Source organism: Castanea sativa, chromosome 7 (assembly GCF_040712315.1).
Source record: "Castanea sativa cultivar Marrone di Chiusa Pesio chromosome 7, ASM4071231v1".
In the NCBI taxonomy this organism is placed as follows: Eukaryota; Viridiplantae; Streptophyta; class Magnoliopsida; order Fagales; family Fagaceae; genus Castanea; species Castanea sativa.
In genome coordinates, this window is record NC_134019.1 from 18,943,474 (window position 1) to 18,968,348 (window position 24,875).

The following is a 24,875-nucleotide window of genomic DNA, read 5'->3' on the forward strand; positions in this document are numbered from 1 at the left end:
GACCTCAATAGATAGCTATCTGTCGAGCAATTGTCGAGTTTTAATAAATCAACACTTTTTCACTTATTTCTTAGACAAATTTGCATAGTTTTAACACTTGAACTTGAAACCTTGTTTCTTGAAGCATTAAACACATCTTAGATCTATCCAATTACAAGTAAAGTATGTTTTATTAAAAGATTAGCCAATACATAAAATATTGGCATATGTTCCTAACATCCAACCACATATGTCCTAACAGTTTTATTCAGCAAAATTAATAAATAAATACACACTTGTCTATAATTAACCTTTCTTTCACTAGGTCCCCTTTCATTGGAAGCTCATTCAGATTGACAATGGTTTTCAAATAGAGACAATTAGACCATTGTCAACAAGTGGCCTTTCTTTTAACTTCAATATATCCACAATCATTGATGTCCATGATACCTCTCTCTCTCTCCAATCCATCCATGGCTGCTATTACCCAACCCTCTGAGCCATCTTTTACTCAATTTTCTAGGATGACAAGCATCAAGAAACTAGCTGAGTCACCTGGGCTCACCTTTGTCCCTTCCACATACACTTTCACCAATTGTCCCAATGATCAAGCAGTTTCAGAAGATCCAGAAGACTCAATCCCCGTCATTGACTTCTCTCTACTCACTTCTGGTACTCCTGAACAACGGTCCCAAGACATCCAAGAGCTTGGCCAAGCCTGCAAGGACTGGGGCTTCTTCATGGTAACATGACATATAGTTGTAATATCTAATTTTTTGAAGCTAAATACTTGTTTAACTCGTTTGCATTGTATATGCAAGTGTATTGAGATTGGTGAGTGACATTCATCAACCGTGGTGTGCCAGAGAGCCTAATGGAAGCAGTGATAGAAGGGATTAGAGGATTTTTCGATCTGACACTTAAAGAAAAGAGAGAATTCGAAGGGAAGAACCTTTTGGACCCAATCAGGTGCGGAACCAGCTTCAATGCGTGAATGGAGAAGGTTTTTTACTGGAGGGATTATCTCAGGGTCTTTGTACATATCCTGAGTTTCAGTTCCCCAAAAAACCTGCTGGATTCAGGGGAACCTCGTCCATGCAATATGTAGTTGTAATCGTTGTCTGAAACCAATTTGAGCATGCATGTTTTCTGTCTAAGCTTTTTTTTTTTTTTTTCCCCTGAAAATAATTTACTTTTAGCATTTTTTTTTAAAAAAAATAGCTTTTGACTTTTTTCCACTTATTTATATAAAAACCACCTATAACTATTCTTTTAATACATACTATACAAATAAGCTATTAAAAGCTAAGAATTCTTGAACAAACACGAATCATCAGAAAATGTTTGCTCTTTCTTTTCGGTTTTGAGAAAATATTTCTTTCTTGAGTATGCTCAAGTGGTGGATTTTTAAAATTTAAAATAGTAAATTAAAAAAAAAAAGTCCAAACTTTGTGTCAAAATCAAAATAGAGCTCCTGCCCATTTAATTTGATATTAAATGTGAAGGGGAATAAAAGTGATCTTGATGGACCCACCTGGTAGATATGACGACGTAAGGATGACGGTATTTGACATGGTCAAAGATGACGGATCCGAAGTGGACGGATGGGTACAATACAGAGATCAGCCTTCCAGGGTTATCTCCAAGAAGTCTTAAATAAGGGTTCATGCTATATAATTAGGGCTGATGTGGCCTTAATTAATCTCGACATAAAACGTGCATGAGAGGGATTCTTGCATCGCACGTTTAGCCTTGAAAGAAGGCATTCAAAAGAAAAGAGTTCTAATCCTAAAAGGAAAGGACTTTGTAATCAAGGCGTGGATGCTAACCCTACACCATTATAAATACACCGAAACCCTCACAAATCAAGGTACGCATATTGAACTCACCTCTGGCACTCTAGGGTTGTAAAAAACAAACTTTAACTTGACATTCGGAGGGTTTTTGGTCGGCACCACACCGGTGCTCTCTTTTAGGTCCTCTATTTTTTTTTTGTAGGTGTTGCTTCGGTTTGGAGAGTACTTGTAGCTTACTGGTGATTTTTTCAGCATCATCAATTGGTGCCGTTTGTGGGGAAAGATTATTTAGCATTTGCTCTATTCCTGTGACAAAAAGTTGCATGGTACTCACTCGATCGATGGCAACAACCAACAATCAAGGCAACGAACCACATGCCACAGCTCTAGAGAGGCAAGTCCAAACGCTTGTGGCGGCGGTTGAGCGCCTCACCAAGCAAAATCATGATTTAGAAGAGCAACTACGACAAAGGAATACACACCCAAGTGCACCTGAGGAAGACTAGGAAGGCACTAGTCTGGAAGGGAGGAACGTGGAAGGGCCTGAGGGTAGCAACGCTCCGAATAGACCGGAGCGGCAGGAGACCAACCAGCCATTCGTCTCAGACACTTTGCCGACTCACATAGCAGCTGAGATGTAGGAGATGAGGGAACGTATGGATGTGATGATGAATGCCCTTAGAGGATGAATCTCCAACGACCTGGACGACCTAGTCCATAGAACAAATTCGCCTTTCACAGCGCTCGTGAATTCATGCCCCCTTCCTCCAAAGTTTTGCATGCCCCACGTGGAGAACTACGACGGATCCAAGGACCCATTGGATCACTTGGAATCTTTCAAGACCCTAATGCATCTTCAGGGCGTACCGGATGAAATCATGTGTAGGGCTTTTCTCACCACGTTGAAAGGGCCTGTGAGGGACTGGTACAGTAGGCTGACACCTAATTCCATTAGCACTTTATCGGTGAAGAAAAAAAATTCTAGTTTTGTATCTCATACGAAACCCACAGCGGAAGCAACGAACAAGGATCTATTTCATTCATGATTGATAACGTGCACTACATAAATTTCAGAATTTAAGAACAGGATAGCGTACCTTGGTGTGGAGAAATTCAAAACAAAGATTAGAAGCACTTGGGAACACTTTTAATCTTCACTCCAATTCCACTTTACGCCCAAGATGTGTGGTCTCTCAATCATTTTTTCAAAGGGAGAATGAAAGTGTGTCACACACTCTCTCACACACCGTTTCTTTTTCTTTTCTAAACTCATAAAACAAATTATGTATGTTTCTCCCTTTATAACTAACTGATTATCTAATTGGGCTGGCCTATTGGGCCTTTCCAATTGGGCTTTAGTGTGTGGCTTGGAGTGGGACCAAAAGGGACCAATAAGACACTAGCTCCAATGGGCCTTGGGCTTTTCCGTCAACTCTTGACAAGTCCAAAGTTACCATTAATTATATTTAATACCACTATATAAATATAATTGCACTCTAGGCCTTATTAATAAATTATATCCCAAGACTTTATTATACACGTAACCCCTTCATAAAATATTCGTAGTAACACAGAGTCATAAATGTAGACTGCCACTTTGTAAATTACTACATCTTATCCTTGAGTACCCGGTTTAATTCTTTAAAGTTATTCATTATATATTTATGAAATCTAATTTCATAAATATATACTTTAGTAATTTCTTACTAAAGTGGTTAGGCATAACTCTCTGAATAACTGAAACCATTAAACTTATCTCAAGGAAATATTTTATATCTCCATCAAGAGACTATGAATTCCATATTGAGAATATATGTTCCATCAACACTAAATGTGGCTGCCCAACATACTGAGGTTTTGACCGTCACATCAGGTCTCACTCTTGATATATCAAAGCAACCTACACTTCATGATCAGGTCCATTATTCTCTCAGGATTAAGAGTTCATGCAAATAGAAGTCGTGAGATTTATTATTCATTTGACAGTTGTTAGGAAAATAATAAATCTCACAGTGGTCCTGTTCAATATATTTTAACTCTTAAAACATATCAACATATCAACTAGAAGTTTCCACTTCCATGATCAAGACAAATTATCTTAGTCGACACGTTATAGTCTTCACAAATGAAATACCCAATTTCATCACCGACTACGAACTGTAAATTCTGAGTTTACAAAGAACTTGTGATTTACATCTTCTGTGACTTTTCACATAAATCACATACAATGCATCTCATGGACTATATGATAATGTCCCATATTCACGTTACCATTATTTTGGATAATAATAAAATAATTTTATCAAACACAATATTAAGTCATACATCATGTCATACATAATGTCATACATAATATCATACATAGCATCATACAATAGGATTTAAGGGCACAAATCCTAACAATCTCCCACTTGCCCTAAAGACTATTGTGCACTAATCTAACTCCCATTCCCTCCAAATGTGACTCGAAAGTCCTTTGAGGCAAGGCTTTGGTAAAGGGATCTGCTAGATTATTTGCACTTTTAATCTTTGCTACCACAACATCTCCACGAGTAACAATGTCTCGAATGATGTGGTACTTCCTCTCAATGTGCTTTCCTTTCTTATGATTCCTTGGATCTTTGGATTGTGCAACCGCTCCACTATTGTCACAAAACAATGTGATGGGAACTTGCTCCATTCTCACAACACCAAGATCAGAAAAGAATTTCTTGAGCCAATCACAAGCAGCAACGTACTCGGCTTCTATGGTGGAGTCTGCAATACAAGATTGCTTAACACTCCTCTAACTTATGGCTCCACCTCCCAAGGTGAAAACACATCCTGAAGTGGATTTTCTGAAATCTAGATCTGATTGAAAGTCTGAATCTGTATAACCAATGGGAATCAAATCCTCACTATGGTAAACAAGCATATAATCTCTCGTTCTTCTAAGATACTTGAGAATATGCTTTATAGCTTGCCAATGTTTTGAACCTGGATTTGATTGATATCGGCTGACCATGCCAACTGAATAACAAATATCTGGTCTAGTACAAAGCATGGCATACATGAGACTTCTCACTGCAGAAGCATAAGGAACTTGTCTCATCATATTTTCTTCCTCTTGAGTCTTAAGCCTTTGGTCATCAGACAGAGGAACTCCATGTCTAAAAGGAAGCAATCCTTTCTTAGAGTTTTGCATGCTAAACCGTTCTAGAACCTTATCTATATATCCAGCTTGTGATAAGCCTAACATCTTATTCTTGCGATCTCGCCAAAGCTTGATCCCTAGAATAAAGTTAGCCTCACCCAAGTCCTTCATATCAAATTGGCTTGACAACCAAACTTTAACCGATGACATTACCCCTATATCATTCCTAATGAGTAGAATATCATCAACATAAATCACTAGGAACATTACTACTTTGTCTCGATGTCTTTTGTACACACATGGTTCATCAAGATTTTGTTCAAAACCAAATGACTTGATTGCTTGATCAAATCTGATGTTCCATGACCTAGATGCTTGTTTAAGTCCATAAATGGATCTATTTAACTTGCATACCATATGCTCTTGGTTCTTCGCTATGAAACCTTCTAGTTGCAACATGTATATTTTTTCTTCAAGATTGCCATTAAGAAATGCAGTCTTGACATCCATTTTCCAAATCTCATAATCATAATGAGCAGCAATAGATAAGAGAATTCTGATAGATTTAAGCATGGCTACTGGCGAAAAAGTTTCATCATAATCAATACCTTCTTTTTGTGTATACCCTTTCGCCACTAATCTTGCTTTAAAGGTTTCAACCTTTCCATCTATCCCTCTCTTCCTCTTGTAAACCCATTTGCAACCAACAGGTTTAATGCCGTTAGGCGCCTTTACAAGATCCCATACATGATTGGAATCCATAGAATCCAATTCAGATTTCATAACTTGGACCCAATGATGTGCATCTATATCATTTATTGCTTCATCATAAGTGTAAGGATCTGATTCAGCCTCTTCTGAGATAGCCTCATAAGTTTCTCCCAAACCTATGAATCTTATAGGAGGTCGAACAATTCTCCCACTATGACGAGGCACCTGTGTACTAGACATCTTATGAGTAGTATCTTGTGGTGTATCTAATACAGTCACATCATCCCTAGTTTCATCCATTGGTTGTTCAACTACAGGTTCATTCATTTCAGCCAAGACAACTCTACTTCTAGGAGTAAAATTATTCATATAGTCATTTTCCAAGAATTTGGCATTTGTGCTAACAAACATTTTATTATCCTTATGACTATAGAATAAACCTCCAATTGTTCCTTTTGGATACCCTACAAAAAATACCACTTCTGTTTTAGATTGTAACTTGTCAGACTTTCCTTTCAACACATGTGCTGAACAACCCCAAATGTGGAGATGTCTCATACTAGGCTTACGCCTATTCCACAACTCTACAGGTGTTTTAGGAATAAACTTCGAAGGTACTAAATTCAGAAGATACATTGCAGTATTTAAGGCATATCCCCAAAAAGAAATTGGTAGAGTCGAATAACTCAACATGGACCTACCATATCTAAAAGAGTCCTATTCCTTCTTTCTGCTACACCATTTTGTTGTGGAGTTCCAAGTGCAGTCAACTGTGACATAATCCCATTTTCAGTCAAGTAATCCTTGAAATCACCAAGAAGGTATTCGCCACCTCGATCAGATCGAATGGCCTTTATGTGTTTACCCAATTGATTTTCAACTTCAGCCCTAAACTCTTTGAACTTTTCAAAGGCTTCGGACTTTCGTTTCATTAGGTACACATAACCAAATCTAGAGTAATCATCAGTGAAAGTAATGAAATACTCATAGCCTCCTCTTGCTTGAATTGACATAGGACCACATACATCTGAATGTACTAGTTCTAGCAAATCTTGGGCTCTTCTACCCTTTGCATTAAAAGGTCGTTTGGTCATCTTACCTTCCAAACAAGATTCGCAAACTGGAAAACCATCAAAGTCCATGGGCTGTAAAAGTCCATCTTTGATTAGTCTTTGAATCCTACTTGAATTAATATGACCTAAACGCAAGTGCCATAGATATGCATCACTAGTAGAAGGAAACTTTCTCTTTAATGATTTCACATGAGAGTTACTATCTAATTTAGAATTGTATAATTCATGCTTATCAGGAGTTAAAATATAAAGACCATCTATAATATTGCCAGAACAGATAAACACTTTATCCTTCTTTATTACAACATTGTCTTTCAAGATAACACAATATCCATGTTTACCTAAGTAAGTTGCAGAAATTAAATTCCTATGAACATTAGGTACATACACACAGTCTTCTAATATTAAAACTCTAGACTTAAAACACAAATTAAACACTCCAACAGCTTCAACCGGAATCTTGCTCCCATCAGCCAAAGTAAGAAATAGTTCTCCCTCATTCAACTTTCTGGTCTCCTGGAACCTCTGCAAAGAATTGCAGATATGATTAGTACAACATGAATCCACACACCAGGAATCTGTTGGATTCTGTACCAAACATATTTCAAGAAGAAATGAACTTTTCATACCTTTATTCTTGGCAGCCTTGTATGTTGGACAATTCCTCTTCCAATGTCCTTTCTCACCACAATGGAAACACTTTCCTTTGGTTTTCTTTCCTTTGTTGGCAACCCTTAAGGCAATTTGTTTACCATCTTTCTTAGTGAAGTCCTTCTTCTTCTTCTTCTTCTTCTTACCCTTGCCTTTCGACTTAGGTTGAGAAGTAGAAGCTTCACCCACATTGGCTTCAACACTAGAAGTACCAAGGATGCCTTCCGTCGCCACTAACTCATTCATTAATTCAGACAAAGAATAAATCTTTTTGTTCATGTTATAATTGAGTCTAAATTCCTTGAATGATTCTGGTAGTGACTGGAGTATCATATCCACTTGAGATTCTCCATCAATGTCGGCACCTAAAACTTCCAATGTGTTCAGATTAGCAATCATCCTAAGACAATGCTCTCTCACTGAACTTCCTATAGCCATTTTGGTATTATAAATTTGCCTCATGGTTTCTTGCCTTGCAGAACGGCCTTGCTCACCAAACATCTCCTTCAGACTATGCATTATGTCCGAAGCAAGTTCTACATCCTGCATTTGATGCTGTAGAACATTTGAGATAGATGCTAGGATGTAACACTTGGTCATCTCATTAGATTTCTGCCAACGATCATATCATTGTTTTTCCTCAAGAGGAGCATCTAATGAAGGAAATTTAGGACATGGTTGAGTAAGCACATACTTGTGCTCTTCAGCAGTAAGAACAATGTCCAAATTTCTTTTCCAGTCAACATAGTTGGATCCAGTCAGTTTGTTTTGGTTAAGAATAGAAACAAGTGGGTTAAATGATGCCATGAAAAAATCTGAAAATAATAAACATGAATATAATAAGTAAATTGGACATTATCAATTTAGCATAAAAGCATATAATATGGAACATTAATAAAACCATAAAATAATATATGCAACGACAACCCAATCTCATATTCAATATCCCTCAGCATAGAGTGAACATAAAATACTATGATTGATTGAGAACTATTCTCATTATTAGTGCTATCATGATAACTCTTATCAAACACTAATAATATGCCGTTTTACATTTAGCCTCTAAGTAATAATAGTAAGAACTCAGCATAGAGGATACTAAAATACTTAGTCTAGTGTATACCATTGTCTAGAATCATGTGTAACCACATCTCATCCCTTTAACAGGCTTATTTTGTAGTACCATGATAAAACACCTTCCGCATGGAATGCAAAGCTCGAAGCTAAGACAAGGTGTTTATCAAACCACTATAAACCAAGAAATTCAATCTTGTAGGACCATGAAATAAATACTCTCCGCATGGAATGCTAAGCTCGAGGCAAAAACAAAGTATATATTTCACACTACTATGAACCAACAATGGAGGCCGTGAGATCCAACCCTTGAATCTCTCTCCCACTAGATATTTTAAAATAAAGGTTTTTAAGATCAAGGATGATAATAATGCTAGACACGTGAAAAAATATAATCCTAATCTAATTAGGAATAAATTTCATTAGACTAGCATTAACGTATATAAATATATATAACGTAATAAAAATCCTTATTATATATAAAAATTCATATTATATTATATATAATATAATATACAAATTATTATATGTAATATATAATTATTACATCACATATATATATATATATATAAAACATAATATAAAATCATATATTATAAAATTATATTATATTATAATATATATAATACAATATATGATTATTATATTATATATATATATATATATATATATATATATATATATATATATATATATATATATATATATATATATATATATATATATATATATAACTATCAGAAAGTTAGAATCCTAGACATATAAAGGATTCACTTTTCAAAAACACATTAAAGCCATCAAGCTTTTGTAGACTAAGTCAATGCATTTGCACAAAGGCTAATCAACCATGGGCCATCTTATTGTCTTATTCTAAACCAAGTTGTGCAACAAACTCAAGCAATGCATTAAGTCCAAAAGGTGCAAGCAGTGAAATGAGAATTCAAACCATGCAATTGGTCACCTTTTCTAAGTCCAATCCGTGACATAAATTCAAACCATGCAAATTTGAATTCAAAATCAAACGGTGCAATAACTGAAGCAGTTTCCCTTTTCAAGCGGTTACTTCATCAATTAATAACTACCATAAGGCATGCAATCCGTACATCAACTATGAAATAACAATCAATGCATCAACACTCAATTGTATTCATATCCAAGCACTTTTCTACAAGACACAGCTTCACACAAAAACAATATATCCTTGTGAAGAAACGGATATGTATATACAAGTGATGCAATTCTCTTCATTATATTCATATGATGCAGAAAATTAAAAACACAAAGACAGTGGTTTTTCTTAAATTCTAAAATTTAATCACATATTATACAATCATGATATGAAAACCTGGCTCTGATACCAATTGAAGGAAAAATTCTGATTTTACATCTCATGCAAAACACACAGCGGAAGCAACGAACAAGGATCTATTTCATTCATGATTGATAACGTGCACAATGTAAATTTTAGAATTTAAGAACAAGATAACGTACCTTGGTGTGGAGAAATTCAAAACAAAGATTAGAAGCACTTGGGAACACTTTTAATCTTCACTCCAATTCCACTTTACGCCCAAGATGTGTGGTCTCTCAATCAGTTTTTCAAAGGGAGAATGAAAGTGTGTCACACACTCTCTCACACACCGTTTCTTTTTCTTTTCTAAACTCATAAAAAAAATTCTGTATGTTTCTCCCTTTATAACTAACTGATTATCTAATTGGGCTGGCCTATTGGGCCTTTCCAATTGGGCTTTAGTGTGTGGCTTGGAGTGGGACCAAAAGGGACCAATAAGACACTAGCTCCAATGGGCCTTGGGCTTTTCCGTCAACTCTTGACAAGTCTAAAGTTACCATTAATTATATTTAATACCACTATATAAATATAATTGCACTCTAGGCCTTATTAATAAATTATATCCCAAGACTTTATTATACACGTAACCCCTTCATAAAATATTCGTACTAACACAAAGTCATAAATATAGACTGCCACTTTGTAAATTACTACATCTTATCCTTGAGTACCCGGTTTAATTCTTTAAAGTTATTCATTATATATTTATGAAATCCAATTTCATAAATATATACTTTAGTAATTTCTTACTAAAGTGGTTAGGCCTAACTCTCTGAATAACTGAAACCATTAAACTTATCTCAAGGGAATATTTTATATCTCCATCAAGAGACTATGAATTCCATATTGAGAATATATGTTCCATCAACACTAAATGTGGCTGCCCAACATACTGAGGTTTTGACCGTCACATCAGGTCTCACTCCTAATATATCAAAGCAACCTACACTTCATGATCAGGTTCATTATTCTCTCAGGATTAAGAGTTCATGCAAATAGAAGTCGTGAGATTTATTATTCATTTGACAGTCGTTAGGAAAATAATAAATCTCACAGCGGTCCTGTTCAATATATTTTAACTCTTAAAACATATCAACTAGAAGTTTCCACTTCCATGATCAAGACAAATCATCTTAGTCGACATGTTATAGTCTTCGCAGATGAAATGCCTAATTTCATCACCGACTACGAACTATAAATTCTGAGTTTACAAAGAACTTGTGATTTACATCTTCTGTGACTTTTCACATAAATCACATACAATGCATCTCATGGACTATATGATAATGTCCCATATTCATGTTACCATTATTTTGGATAATAATAAAATAATTTTATCAAACACAATATTAAGTCATACATCATGTCATACATAATGTCATACATAATATCATACATAGCATCATACAATAGGATTTAAGGGCACAAATCCTAACAATCGGGAGTCATCGGCATAAGAAGTCTATTGTGTGTCTGTTGAACATTAGGCAACGAGAAGACGAGACCTTAAGATCATACATAGCCCGCTTTAACAAGGAAGCCCTCTCGATAGATGAGGCAGATGACAAGATACTTGTGGTAGCATTCACAAACAGGCTACGAAAGGGTAAGTTCTTGTTTTCTCTGTACAAGAATGACCCAAAGACTATGTCCGAAGTATTTTACAGGGCAACGAAGTATATGAATGCAGAGGATGCCTTGCTGGCTTGAGAGGACAAACCCATAAAGAGGGAAAGGCAGGAAGATACACAACCAGACAAGGGACGGAAAATGGCAAGAACCAAAGAACGACGGCAAGATCGATGACCCAAACCACCTACGGAAAGATTTACGAACTTCACCCCCCTCACAGCCCCAATTGACCAAGTGTTAATGCAGATCAAAGATGAAGGAACCTTGACGTTTCTTAGCAAGCTGAAGGGAGATCCAAACAAGAGACCAAGAGATAGATACTACTATTTTCATGGCAATCATGGCCACGATACGACGGACTGTTATGACTTAAAGCAACAAATTGAAGCCCTCATTAGGCAAGGAAGGTTGCAGAGGTTCGTGAGGAAGGAGAGAATAGATCAACTCCAAGAACAGAATCCCCGACTAGAAAACGAGTGTCCCAGACCACTTGTAGGAGATATACGGATGATTGTAGAGGGAACTACTTCTACAGGGTCATCCAAAAAGGCCAGAAAGACCTACTTGCGGACGGTTCAAAGCGTCCAGTCGATAGGTCCCTCACTAAAAGTGACACAACGAGATGGCCCCAATATTGGGTTTTCGGAAGAAGATGCGCGACGCCTTCACCACCCACATGACGACGCGCTCGTGGTCAGCATACGGGTAGGGGACTACAACCTGCATCAAGTTTTGGTGGACAACGGAAGCTTAGCAGATATCCTCTACTACCCCGCATTCCAGCAAATGGGGATTGCTAAAGAATGACTGATCCCAACGAATGCGCCTCTTGTTGGCTTCGGAGGAACAAGGGTCTATCCTTTATGCATCGTCACGTTGTCTGTGACGGTAGAAGATTACCCACAAAAAATAACCAAAGATGTAGCTTTTCTTGTGGTTGACTGCTCTTCAGCGTTTAACTCCATCCTCGGACAGCCCACTCTTAATGCATGGAGGGCTGTCACCTCTACCTACCATTTAATGATCAAATTCCCCACTGAATACGGAGTTGGAAAGTTGCGGGGAAATCAGGTGGCTGCACGGGAATGTTACATCACCATGATGGAAATGGATGGCCACCTACAAGCAATGAACATCGAGGAACAGAGAACAGTAGCAGAACTGGTGGAAGAATTGGAAGAAGTACAACTGGATGATTCTAGGCCCAACCGAACAACCAGAATCGGCACCCTCGCAAACCAAACAGTTCGACAAGCGCTCGCTTTTTTCCTAAAAAAAAACCAAGATGTTTTTGCATGGAGTCACGAGAATATGCTGGGAATAGATCCAACAGTCATAGTTCATAGGTTGAACGTGTCACCCTCTTTCTCTCCTGTTCGACAGAAGAAGTGAGTGTTTGCTCTCAAATGAGATCGAGCCATAGCAGAAGAAGTACGGAAGCTACAAGAAGTAGACTTCATACACGAGGTGTACTACCTTGATTGGTTGGTAAATGTAGTAATGGTCAAGAAGGCCAACGGGAATTTGAGAATGTGTGTCGACTTCAAGGATCTGAATAGGGCCTGCCCTAAGGACAGTTATCCACTCCCACGCATTGACACCCTGGTAGACTCCACTGTAAGACATGAACTTTTGAGCTTCATGGATGCCTTCTCCGGTTACAACCAAATCAAATTGGATAAGACCGATCAGGAGAAAACCTCGTTTGAAACAAGTCAGGGGCTTTTTTGCTACAAGGTAATGCCTTTCGGGCTTAAAAACGCGGAAGCCACATATCAGAGATTGATGAACAAAATGTTCGCACACCAAATTGGCAGAAACGTGCAGGTTTACATGGATGATATGTTGGTAAAAAGAGTAAAGGTGTCTGATCACCTGAGGGACCTCCAGGAAACTTTCAATACTCTTCGGACATACAAAATGAAGCTGAATCCGAATAAATGCGCGTTCGGAGTAACCGCAGGAAATTCTTGGGATTTATGGTATCCTAGAGGGGCATTGAAGTCAACCTAGAGAAAGTAAAGGCGATTATGAAACTGTCTCCTCCAAGGACGGTAAAGGAAGTACAAAGCTTGACCGGGAAGATAGCAGCCTTAAATAGGTTCGTATCAAGAGCGACGGACAAATGCCTCCCATTCTTCCGAACACTGAAAAGATCATTCAAATGGACAGACGCGTGCCAAAAGGCATTTAAAGAGTTAAAGATATATCTCTCCGCTCCGCCGTTGCTTAGCCCATCTATGCCGGGGGAAGAATTGTTCATGTACCTTGTCGTCTCCTCAGCCGTGGCCAGTGCAGCTTTCATCAAAGAAGAAGGAAAGGTACAAAAGCCCGTGTACTTTATAAGCCAGGCACTAAGAGGAGCAGAAGAGAGATACCTTCAGATGGAAAAACTCACATTTGCTCTTGTGACTGTGGCTCAGAAGCTCAAGCCATACTTTCAAGCACACACCATAAATGTCCTGACAGATAAACCCTTACGGAGAGCAATGAGCAATCCCGAAACTGCTGGATGGATGGCTCTATAGGCAATCAAGCTAAGTGAATTTGATATCTAATATCAGCCGTGGATGGTAGTGAAAGGACAGATATTGGCAGACTTCGTTGTCGAATTCACTACCACAAAGGAGCAGGGGCAGAAGAGACGCCCATATGGAGAATTCATACAGACGAATCTTCCAATAAGCACGCTGGAGGTGTTGGAGTCGTACTCCACACCCCGGAAGGAGACAAGATTGAATGCATGATCCGTCTGGACTTCACCACTTCTAACAACGAAGTGGAATACGAGGCCGTGGTTGCGGGGCTGGAGCTTGAAATAGCGGCAAGAACTAAAAAGGCGGTCGTCTACTCCGATTCTTAAATCGTGGCCAGTCAGATTAATGGGAGCTATGATTGCAAGAATGAGAGGATGAAAAGGTACCTTGGGGAGGTAAAGGGTCAAACGACTGACCTCCAATTCACAATGATTCAATCCCAAGGGAGGAGAACCAAGAAGCGGACCGACTCGTAAAGGCAGCTTCGGCCGAACCCATGATCATCCCTGAACAGGTATTGTCCTTCGTCTAGCTTTCATCATTATTAGATGACATTAGCATGCAGGAGGTAAGCAATGAGTATTGTTGGACGGCTCCAGTTTTGGCGTATCTCAAGGAAGGCAAGCTGCCTGATAACAAAGAAGACGCAAGGAAGTTAAAGGTTAAAGTTGCCCGATTTGTCTTGATTAAAGACGTCCTATACAAAAGAGGATTCTCCCGACCATATCTAAGATGCCTTGGCTGCGGAGAAGCAGACTACGTGATGAAGGAGGTCCATGAAGGAGTTTGTGGAAACCATTCTGGATCAAGGTCTCTAGTGCACAAGCTACTCTGAGCAGGATACTACTGGCCAACAATGCAAAAGGATGCCCATACATACGTTACAGCTTGCGACAAGTGTCAACGATTTGGCAATTTCATTAGGTAGCCAACGGAAGAACTTACCCCTATGACAGCTCCATGGCCGTTTGCATAATGGGGGTTAGACATCACGAGTCCATTCCCAACAACAGTGAGGCAACTGAAGTTCTTGGTGGTTGGTATTGACTACTTCACCAAATGGGTGGAAGCAGAAGCTCTGGCTACTATCACGGAGAAAAACATCCATAGCTTTATGTGGAGAAGTATTATTTGTAGATATGGAATTCCGAGGGTGCTTGTTTTAGACAACGGGAAACAATTCGACAACGACACATTCAGAGACTTTTGTTCTCAGTTTGGAATCAAAAATCACTACTCATCGCTCGCCCACCCGCAGGCCAACGGACAGGTTGAAGTCACGAACCGGTCCTTGTTGAAGATCATCAAGACCCGGCTCGAGGGGGCAAAGGGCATGTGGCCAGACGAATTACCAAGTGTTTTATGGGCATACACGATAACGGCAAGAACACCAACAGGAGAGACACCGTTTCGATTGGCGTATGGTACTGAGGCCCTCATACCGGCAGAGGTAGGATTAACAAGCTACCGTGTGGAAAGCTACGATGAAAGCAAGAATGACGAAGCTTTACGTTTACAACTCGACCTTGTAGACGAAGTCAGGGCAGCAGCCATACAAAGACTAGCGCGATACCAAGACATGATGGCAAAACATTACAACTCCAAGGTTAGGCACAGGGATTTCCAGGTGGGGGATCCGGTCTTACGAAAAGTACTCGGCGCTACAAAGGATGCCTCCCAAGGAAACCTGGGTCCTAACTGGGAAGGACCATACAAAATCATTTCATGGCATAGGGAAGGAACGTACTACTTAGAGACATTAGACGGAAGAAAGTTGATTCATCCATGGAACACAAAGCACCTAAAGAGAATACTACCAGTAGACGAAGGGCAAAGACAGCAGCAACATCTACCTCCTCGTTTCTAGTTTATTTTATTAACAGTCATAATTTTTACTTATTAAAGCCAAAGTTTTTTTTATTTTCCATGAACAATATAGTCTACCAGCATGTCATAATAAGAGAAGTTTTATTTAGAACGTATGTAATGTGTTTTGCTCAAAATCTACTAAGTCCGCATAGTGGACGGATCATCCAAAATGTATAAGTCCACATAGCGGACGGATCATCCAACCAGGATGAGACTCTACTAAGTCCGCATAGTGGACGGATCATCCAAAATTGATGAATATCTACCAAGTCCACATAGTGGATGGATAATCCAAAATGTTTAAGTCCACATAGTGGACGGATCATCCAAAATGGATGAATATCTACCAAGTCCACATAGTGGACGGATCATCCAACCAGGATGAGACTCTACTAAGTCCGCATAGTGGACGGATCATCCAAAATGGATGAATATCTACTAAGTTCACATAAGTGGACGGATAATCCAAAAGGATAAAAACCTACTAAGTCCGCACTATGGACGGATCGTCCAAAATGTATAAACATTTATCGAGTCCACATAGTGGACGAAACTCTACTAAGTCCACATATTGGATGGGTCGTCCAAAATGGATGAAAATCTAGTCCACATAGTGGACGGATCATCCAAAAATGGATGAAATTCTACTTAGTCCACATAGTGGACGGATCATCCAAAATGGACGAAAAGTTATTAAGTCCGCAAGGTGGACGGATCATCTAAAGTAAGATGAAAATGCATGAAGTCCATCATGTGGACGGGTTATCCAGAAACGATAGGATATCAAAGTGGACGGACCATCCAAGAAATATGAAAATACAGTGAAGTCCACAAAACCAACTGGATTATAAAAAGAGAGTCTTACACATTACCAAAATAAAGTTAAACAAAAGATAATGATAAATTGCTCTTGATCACTACAAAATTTACATTAGTCTTGAACTATGACGATTTCTTCGTTATTCTCAGGACCTTCTGGCAATGGCTGGTGGGTATCGACGACGGCGGTTTCTTCTTCAGCTTTGGTGACCCCGTCATCACCAGGAACTTCGCCAAAAATTTCCTCCGTCCTTTCAGAGTCGAAGGGGCGAGCAGGGGTTTGGGCCTCAGCGTCAATATTGATGTGAGCCACGTCAAGGTCTGGAAATGAGGCCTTCACCTGATAGAGGCAATTGTCAAATCCGTCACTAAAGGAGGATCCAAGCTCGGTTAGAAGGGAGTCAGAGTCATGGTATTCTCTGACATCATTAACTTTGGCTTGACAAATGTTGTCGTCATTCGCTTTTACCATCTCCCTCAGCAGCTCCACCTCTTTCTCTAAGTTCTCACGAGCCTGCTCGGATAGATTCAGTTTCTGCTCATGATGGACCCTCCAAAGCTTTAGTTCGTCTAGCTCCTCCGCCGTCGCCTTTACCTTGGAGCGAACCTATTCAAGAGCTCTCTCTTGGGCCAGGCGACGGTCCATCAAGCCTTTGGCCATAAGCACCCCCTGTACCAATTTCAATAAGTTAGTTCAAGGCATAAAAGAAACGAGACGGAGTAAATATGTGACGGGTACTGACTTGAGTTAAGCTGGAAAGACATGTTTCCCCTATAGCCTCGGTAGCATGGTTTCCGAGATCTTCATAGTCCTCGTCTGTTATTATGGACCTGATCTGAGGGAGGGCATACTGGGGATCTCCCCAAAGTAGGACGGGAGGCTTTTCCTTGACGAGATCTGGGTTAGTCATCAGGCCCTTACCCTTGCCTATTCCCAGCTTGGGAGGCAGCCTTACCACGCCGGACGCCTGACCGGCAGGTAACCCTGTCACCAGCTTTTTCTTTTTGCTGTGATGGTCCCACTTTTCAATGGAAGGTCTCTTTGTAGCAAGATGAGACAGATTCGTCTTAGGAGCATCACCTCCTTGCTTCTTTTTAGCTGCTTGCTGCTTGATAATAGCCCGTCTCCTTGCATTGTCTATTTCTGCAAAAGAAGACAGTTAAAAAAGCTACATAAAATAGAGTAACAACCGAAGGATTCCATAATTTACGTTTTCGTACTCCTGCGTCGTATCGACGGGTTGCGGATGTTGGTTCAGGACCGTCACAATACTAGTGCAGCATGTCTAAGGTGACGAGCTTTGACTAGGACCTCTCTGACAACTTAGTTTTTTGAAAAATTCTCTCCAAAAACCCGAACTGCTCTGTCGTAATGGGTGGACAGTCCCTCGTTGTAAAAAAAAAATGTTAAGAATAAATCCATAGAAAGAATATGTGACGGTTGGGAATAAGATGGGTCATACTAGACGGGGGCATTATCCCCCAAGTTTTATCTACCGGTATGTAGTCGTCATCACTTGGACGACACATCCAATTATCTCCTCGGAGGAAGAAGTATCGACCCTTCTAGTTACGGTTGGAGTCCGGAGTCTCGGACACTAGCCTAAGTACCGGACTCCTCGGCACAAAGCTGTACATGCCCTTTGATTTGGTAATCTCTGACGGACGGTAACAATGAAAGAATTCTTCCACTGTTAACCGTCTCGCCCCATCCGACATTACACCGTACAACACCTCGATGCTCAGAAAAACCCTCCAAGCATTCGGTGAGATCCAGGTGACGGCCAGACCCAGGTATTGAAGAAGACGACGGTGTAATGCATTCAGAGGAAAATGGAGGCCAACTTTTAGCATCTTCTCATAAACCCCGACATCTTCAAGACCGTCATAATAACATTTCTTTGATTTAAATGGAAGACGGATGGGTATGGTATCGGGTATTTGGTACTTTTGCCTTAACGTATTGAAGTGCGCTGGCTTGATGGTTGAAACGAAGTCGTTCACCGTCCACAAGGGGAGTAGGACGAATTCTCTTAAACCATCAGGGCCTATGACGGATTGGACCAGTGGATCTACACGATCTAGGTCGTCGGTCGAGTCATACTCTAACCCGTCCCTATCCTGCCCTTCATCTTCCACATGGAAAGGAGAGCTAGTTGATGGTGCCCTCTCCCCGCTGGAGGTGTCTTGGTCTGCTTGACTTGACGGGAACACCTCTTCGTAGCCTGCTTCCTCGCGGGCATAGGACTGACTACTTGACACCTCACTAGACATCTGACACCTACAGATGACGGGTAAAGGAAGCCTAAGACTCTAGATCTGTACTGACGACAGGACCAACATGCAAAATAAAAAACAAAAACTAAGTAAAAGAGGTACTTACAGGTAGACGGTGAGTAAATGAGACGGATGAACTAAGAGAACGCTGGATCTCGGCTTATAGAGGTGACAGATCACACAAGGAGGACGGTCGCTCTCTGAATGAGGTGGACAGTTGTGCTCTGAATAGCAGAAAACTCTCTAAAAGTGTAAAAATGAAAACGGTGGGTAGTATATATAGAGGGAATGGCGCGATAAACGAAGAGACACATCGATTCCAGCAAACAACCAGTAAAGTACCCCCATGTGTCCCTGTGGATTTATGATAGTATTCCAGCCTATCCGTAAAAAAACACACCTGTCAAGTGTCATAGCTAACCATCATTCCATGAAACTGCTAAGGATAGGTGACAGTCTCATGAAATGAGGGGGCAACTGAAGGGGAATAAAAGTGATCTTGACGAACCCACCTGGTAGATATGATGACATAAGGATGACGGTATTTGACATGGCCAAGGATGACGGATCCGAAGTGGACGGATGGGTACAATACTGAGATCAGCCTTCCAGGGTTATCTCCAAGAAGTCTTAAATAAGGGTTCACGCTATATAATTAGGGCTGATGTGGCCTTAATTAATCTCGACATAAAAACGTGCATGAGAGGGATTCTTGCATCGCACATTTAGCCTTGAGAGAACGTATTCGAAAGAAAAGAGTTCTAATCCTAAAAGGAAAGGACTTTGTAATCAAGGCGTGGATGCTAACCCTACACCATTATAAATACACCGAAACCCTCACAAATCAAGGTACGCATATTGAACTCAACTCTAGCACTCTAGGGTTGTAAAAAACAGACTCTAACTTGACCTTCAGAGGGTTTTTGGCCGGCATCACACCGGTGCTCTCTTTTAGGTCCTCTATTTTCTTTTTGCAGGTGTTGCTTTGGTTTGGAGAGTGCTTGTAGCTTACTGGTGATTTTTTCGGCATCATCAATATGTTCCTCAAATCGTTCATTCTAAAAAATAATTAATATTTATTTTAAAGTTATTTAGATTAAAAAAATTTCATTTAAATTGTTTTTTTGTTTTTTGTTTTTCCTTTATCTTCTTTCTCACTCTCATCTCTCTTTCTCTCTCTTCCTTAAACCTATTCCATGTTGTGGCTCCACTTAGTCCTTCATTTAAATTCGTAACCCGATGCAAAGATTCCAAAATATCCATCAAAGAAATTTACATTTCTCATTTAAACCCCTCTCTTTGTGTCTCCTCCAACGCGAATAAAAAAAAAATGTACAGGTTCAAAGCACTAACCTTCACCATTTCACGGGGATTGCGTGAAAAGGATGAAAGATTGTAACCTATATGAGTGAACTTACTTTATTAGTAAAAGATTGAAAAGGAAATTATTTTTTTGAAAAATACAATATTTTAGTTGCTTGCTCTAGACTTGCTTAAGTGAGACCACGGTGTAACTTTAATGCTTTCAGGAAGCTAAATCAACCAAGTGGTAAAAAAAATAATGATATCGACACCATTATTCACACTAGTCTAGAAAGGGAAGACGAGAGACTCATATAAACAATGGATAGTTCCAAACAATTACATCTTTGCTATGTAATTTTGTTCATTATAATGTATCAACTTAAAATTGTAAGAGGTAATAAAAAAAGTGTATACATATACCATAATTCTAATATGATATGTTGGTCCCAAATGTGGATGGCAGTCCTGTGAGGATGGTAATCACAAGTGTAAAGTTGTATGTTTGCAGAGTGAATAATCTGTCTTGAAACAAATTAGAGCACATATATTTCTGTAGATACGGAATTCAAAATTTTACTCTAGCAAGTTAGGATGCCAGGCAAGTTTCGGGTTGAATAGCCAATATTAAAGTCTAGTTAAGGCAGAGAGATTTGCATGAAACTCGCTAGAAATTTGGTTGGGTGAGTTTCCAAACTTGGGAGAAATTAGTTGATTTAATCCTTTGTTGTTCTTCTCTAATTACCCTTATTTGTATCTCATAAAAACCGGAGAAAATGAGAATTTGCCCATTTTTTTTAAAAAAGAAAACTTTTCAGCATTTTGCCCTATTTCTCAAACTATTTAGGGAAATGCCAAACTCGATTTTCTAAAAATCGAGTTCCAATTTCAAACTCGAAATTTGGAAAATCGAGTTATACTGAATTGGAAATTAAAAAAAAAAAAAAAATTTTGGAACTTGAGTTCATGGAACCCGAGTTCTTTGAATTTTTTTTTTGTAGAACTCAAGTTCCAATAATTGTTTTTTCTAAATCCATGTTCACTATAACTCGATTGTCCAAATATTGAATTTTACATTTGGAACTTGTTTTTTAGAAAATCAAGTTTCAAAATAAGGGCATTTCCCTAAATAGTTTGAGAAATTGGGCAAAATGCTAGAAAGTTTGTGAGAAATGGGTAAAAGACCATTTTGGCCCATAAAAACCTGCGAATTCACACCTTAATTAGAAGGGAAGAGCGAGAAAGTTACCTATTTCATTAGAGTGAAGCTCATTGTTAGGTTCTAAGGATTTATGATCTAAATGTATTAAAACTTCAATGTGTAATATTGGCAAACCATGATCAAAACTTAGAATTTAGAATTAGGTTTCTCAAAGTGTATTTATTTGTATAGTTGGAATCGAGTGTATTGCAAGATTTATTATGTAAATTTGCAAGGCTCGATCAGTCGAAAACTAAACTCGATCGATCGAAGCTTGTGCAGATTGTTTTTCTACAGAATTTTCCAACTCAGCCCAAGCCTGTTTGCCGTGTAGGGTTTTATGTTTTGCATTAAGTATAAAAGGAAAAACCCTAGCCACGTTTTGTAGTTGTTGTTTATGTTGTGTGTGTGAATCTCTTGTGAGATCTAGAGGTGTTTGCCTTCACATACACTTAGGGTTATCAAGATTGAGATTGATGTCGAGACCTTGGTGATTATTTCAGTTGTTGCATAAAGAACTTTCAAGAAATACAAGTGATGTACTTGTGGATGCTGTGAATATGAGAAAGAAGTAGTTCGTGGACTCGGAGCTATCACATAGTTGTGGTAGTAAGTTTTCTACTCGAGGTAGCAATAGGATGTTAGTGGTCTAAGTCGCTATTGTAAAACTTCAATTATTTCATAGTGGATCTGTTTTACCTTGAGGATAGCTAGGTTAAATCCTCCCTAGGTTTTGTACCAGTTTGGTTTTCCTGGGTTATCATATCGTGTGTTATTTACTTTTCCGCACTGCTCTACATGATATGATTTGTTTGTGTTAACCTAGATTTGAATAATTTACCTAAGTTAATCACTTGGCTAAATAACAAGGTTAAGCACTTGTGTTTCAAAGGGTCTAAAACGTACAAGTGGTATCAGAGCAGGTTAGCTCTAGTGTTTAGATCCTTTGATCTAAGATTTGATCCTTGATCCTTGTTGTCATGGAACATGGTCACTCTCTTGTTATTCCACCTAATTTTGATTGAAATAACTATGCTTACTAGAAAGTAAGAATGAAAGTATTCTTGAAATCCATTGATGAGAGAGTTTGGAATTCCGTTGAGTACGGATGGGAGAAGCCCACTACTCCAGTTAGTGAGTTGCAAACTTCTCAGAAAGAAGCAGCCGCTTTAAATAGGAAAACCATGAATGCTATTTTTAATGTTGTTTTTATGGAGGAATTCAAGATAATCTCAAATGTTGAGGTTGCTCATACTGCACGGAATATTCTTCAAACTATGCATGAAGGCACAAAGGCAGTCAAGATTAATAAGTTGTAGCAGTTAACATCTAGATTTGAAAGCATTAGGATGTCTGATGATGAAAGTTTTGATGAATTCTATGCTAAGCTTAATGACATTGTTAATTCCGCTTATAATTTGGGTGAAATATATGATTAACCTAAAATTATTAGGAAGATACTTAGATCTTTGACTAAGGATTTTAGACCCAAAGTGACTGCCATTACTGAAAGCAAGGATGTGGACTCTGTCCTTGTTGATGAACTTGTAGGATCTCTCCAGTCCTATGAGTTAGACCTACCCAATACAAACAAATTCAAATCAATGGCTCTTAAGTCAATTGATGATGTTGAAGGGAATGGATTTAATGATGAGCTCTCTGCTACAGAGATTGCTTACCTTGCCAAGAACTTTAGAAATTTTCTTAGGAATAATAACAGAAGGGCAAGAGGTAAAAACGATGTTGAACCTAGAAATTTTAGGAGGAATGAACCCACTAAGGTGAACAATAATTAAAAACCTAAAGAAAAAGTAGGTCAAACATCTAATAATTCTATGGCTCAATAATGTTTTGGTTGTCAAGGGTATAGTCATGTGAAATCAGAATGTCATACATACTTGAGATCAAAGGGTAAGGCTATGGATATAACTCTTAGTGATGATGAAGTTTTCAATAATAAGTCTGGTAGTGATGAGGATGGAAACTTCATTACTTTCACAGCTACTGCTGTAGTTGATGAAAGTGTTATTGTTGATGAAAACCCTTCTGATGGAGAACTTACTGAGAATGCTGATTTGCAAGAAGCCTATAATAAACTTTGCCAGGTTACTGCAAAGAATGCTATGAATGTTGATTTAGGCTTACATAAAATTGCTTCTTTTGAACTTGATAAGAAGAATTTGCTCTTGAAATTGTTTAATGCTAATGAATTGCTTGATAAGGTAAATACTGAGAACATGTTGTTGCTTGAGAAAGTTAAGAACTTAGAACATGAATTATCTGTTGCTAGAGAACAAACAAATAGGTCTGCTAGTTATATGATGTAACTCTTTAAGCGATAGTCTCTTTCAAATTTATGTGATGAATTTTGTAGAAATTGTGATTAATTACTATCTACTTATCATCTCACATGTATCTCAAGCTCTTGCTAGTTGCACACACTTCACAAGTTACTCTTTGCTAAACTTGGTACATGTTATTGTGTGTGATCTTGGTGTGGCCATCCAAGATTGAAAGAACCTTGATTTAGATGCAAAATGTGTTTAAAGCTTGTGTTTTTTTTTTTGGGAAAATTTGATTGAAAATCTTGTTTTTGGAAGATCTGGGTTAAATTCAAGAGTTTTTGAAAAACCTTTCATCTTATACTCATGCATTTCACTCATAAAATACTATGTTTTGAGGAATTTCTACATAAAATTGCTCTGTTTTTCGAAAAAAAAAATTTTCCAGATTTTTTATCGATCGAATCTGTTGCTCGACCGATTGAAATTGCGATTAAAATTTTGGTTTGAATCTGTCTGGCTCGATCACTGCTCGATCGATGCTGGATTGATTGAATGTGATTTTCGATCGATCAAACCTATTTTTCAACCGATCGAAAATCATTCAGAGAGATTTTAAAAACATAAGTTTTTCACGTGTTCTTCACGATTTCAATCTTTTTCAAAAACTTTTTGGCTCTCTCTCTTCGACCGATCCAACTCCAATCAATTTTTTGTCATTTTATCTCCAATTTTCTTCAAGTTTTTTGTCTTCTAGCACCGGTAAGACCCTTTTACCCTTCCTTTTTTTTTGGTTTTTTTCATTTTTCATGCATTTTAGGGAGAAATTCGAACCTATAGAAATTTGGGGTTTTTGGTGATTTCAATGATTTCTTTCAAAATGGATAAATGGGTTTTTGTTGTTGGATGATATTAACATGTTCTTCATAGTTTATTTGATCAATTCGATGAAATGGGAAAAGTTGAAATTTATAGGGCTTGAAACTACTCGAATTAGAGATTTTGTTCAATTAAGCATAATTTGATGAAATTGGCTTATGTTATTGATTCATTTTGTCATTATATTCTGTTATCTAACTTGTGTAATGATAAATTGATTAATTTATTGGTTTTTTGAAAGAGAGTTTTCAAAATTTGGGGTTTTTGATATAAACTCTATGTTCAAGTCAATTCTGTGTTTTTGAAGTA

The 24,875-nt window shown here is 38.4% G+C and overlaps 1 pseudogene; it reads left to right on the forward strand.

Moving 5' to 3' along the window:
- Positions 1 to 452: 452 nt before the first annotated feature.
- The window catches only part of LOC142642560 (2-oxoglutarate-dependent dioxygenase 19-like), a 50,021-nt pseudogene continuing 25,598 nt past the window's right edge, over positions 453 to 24,875 (forward strand).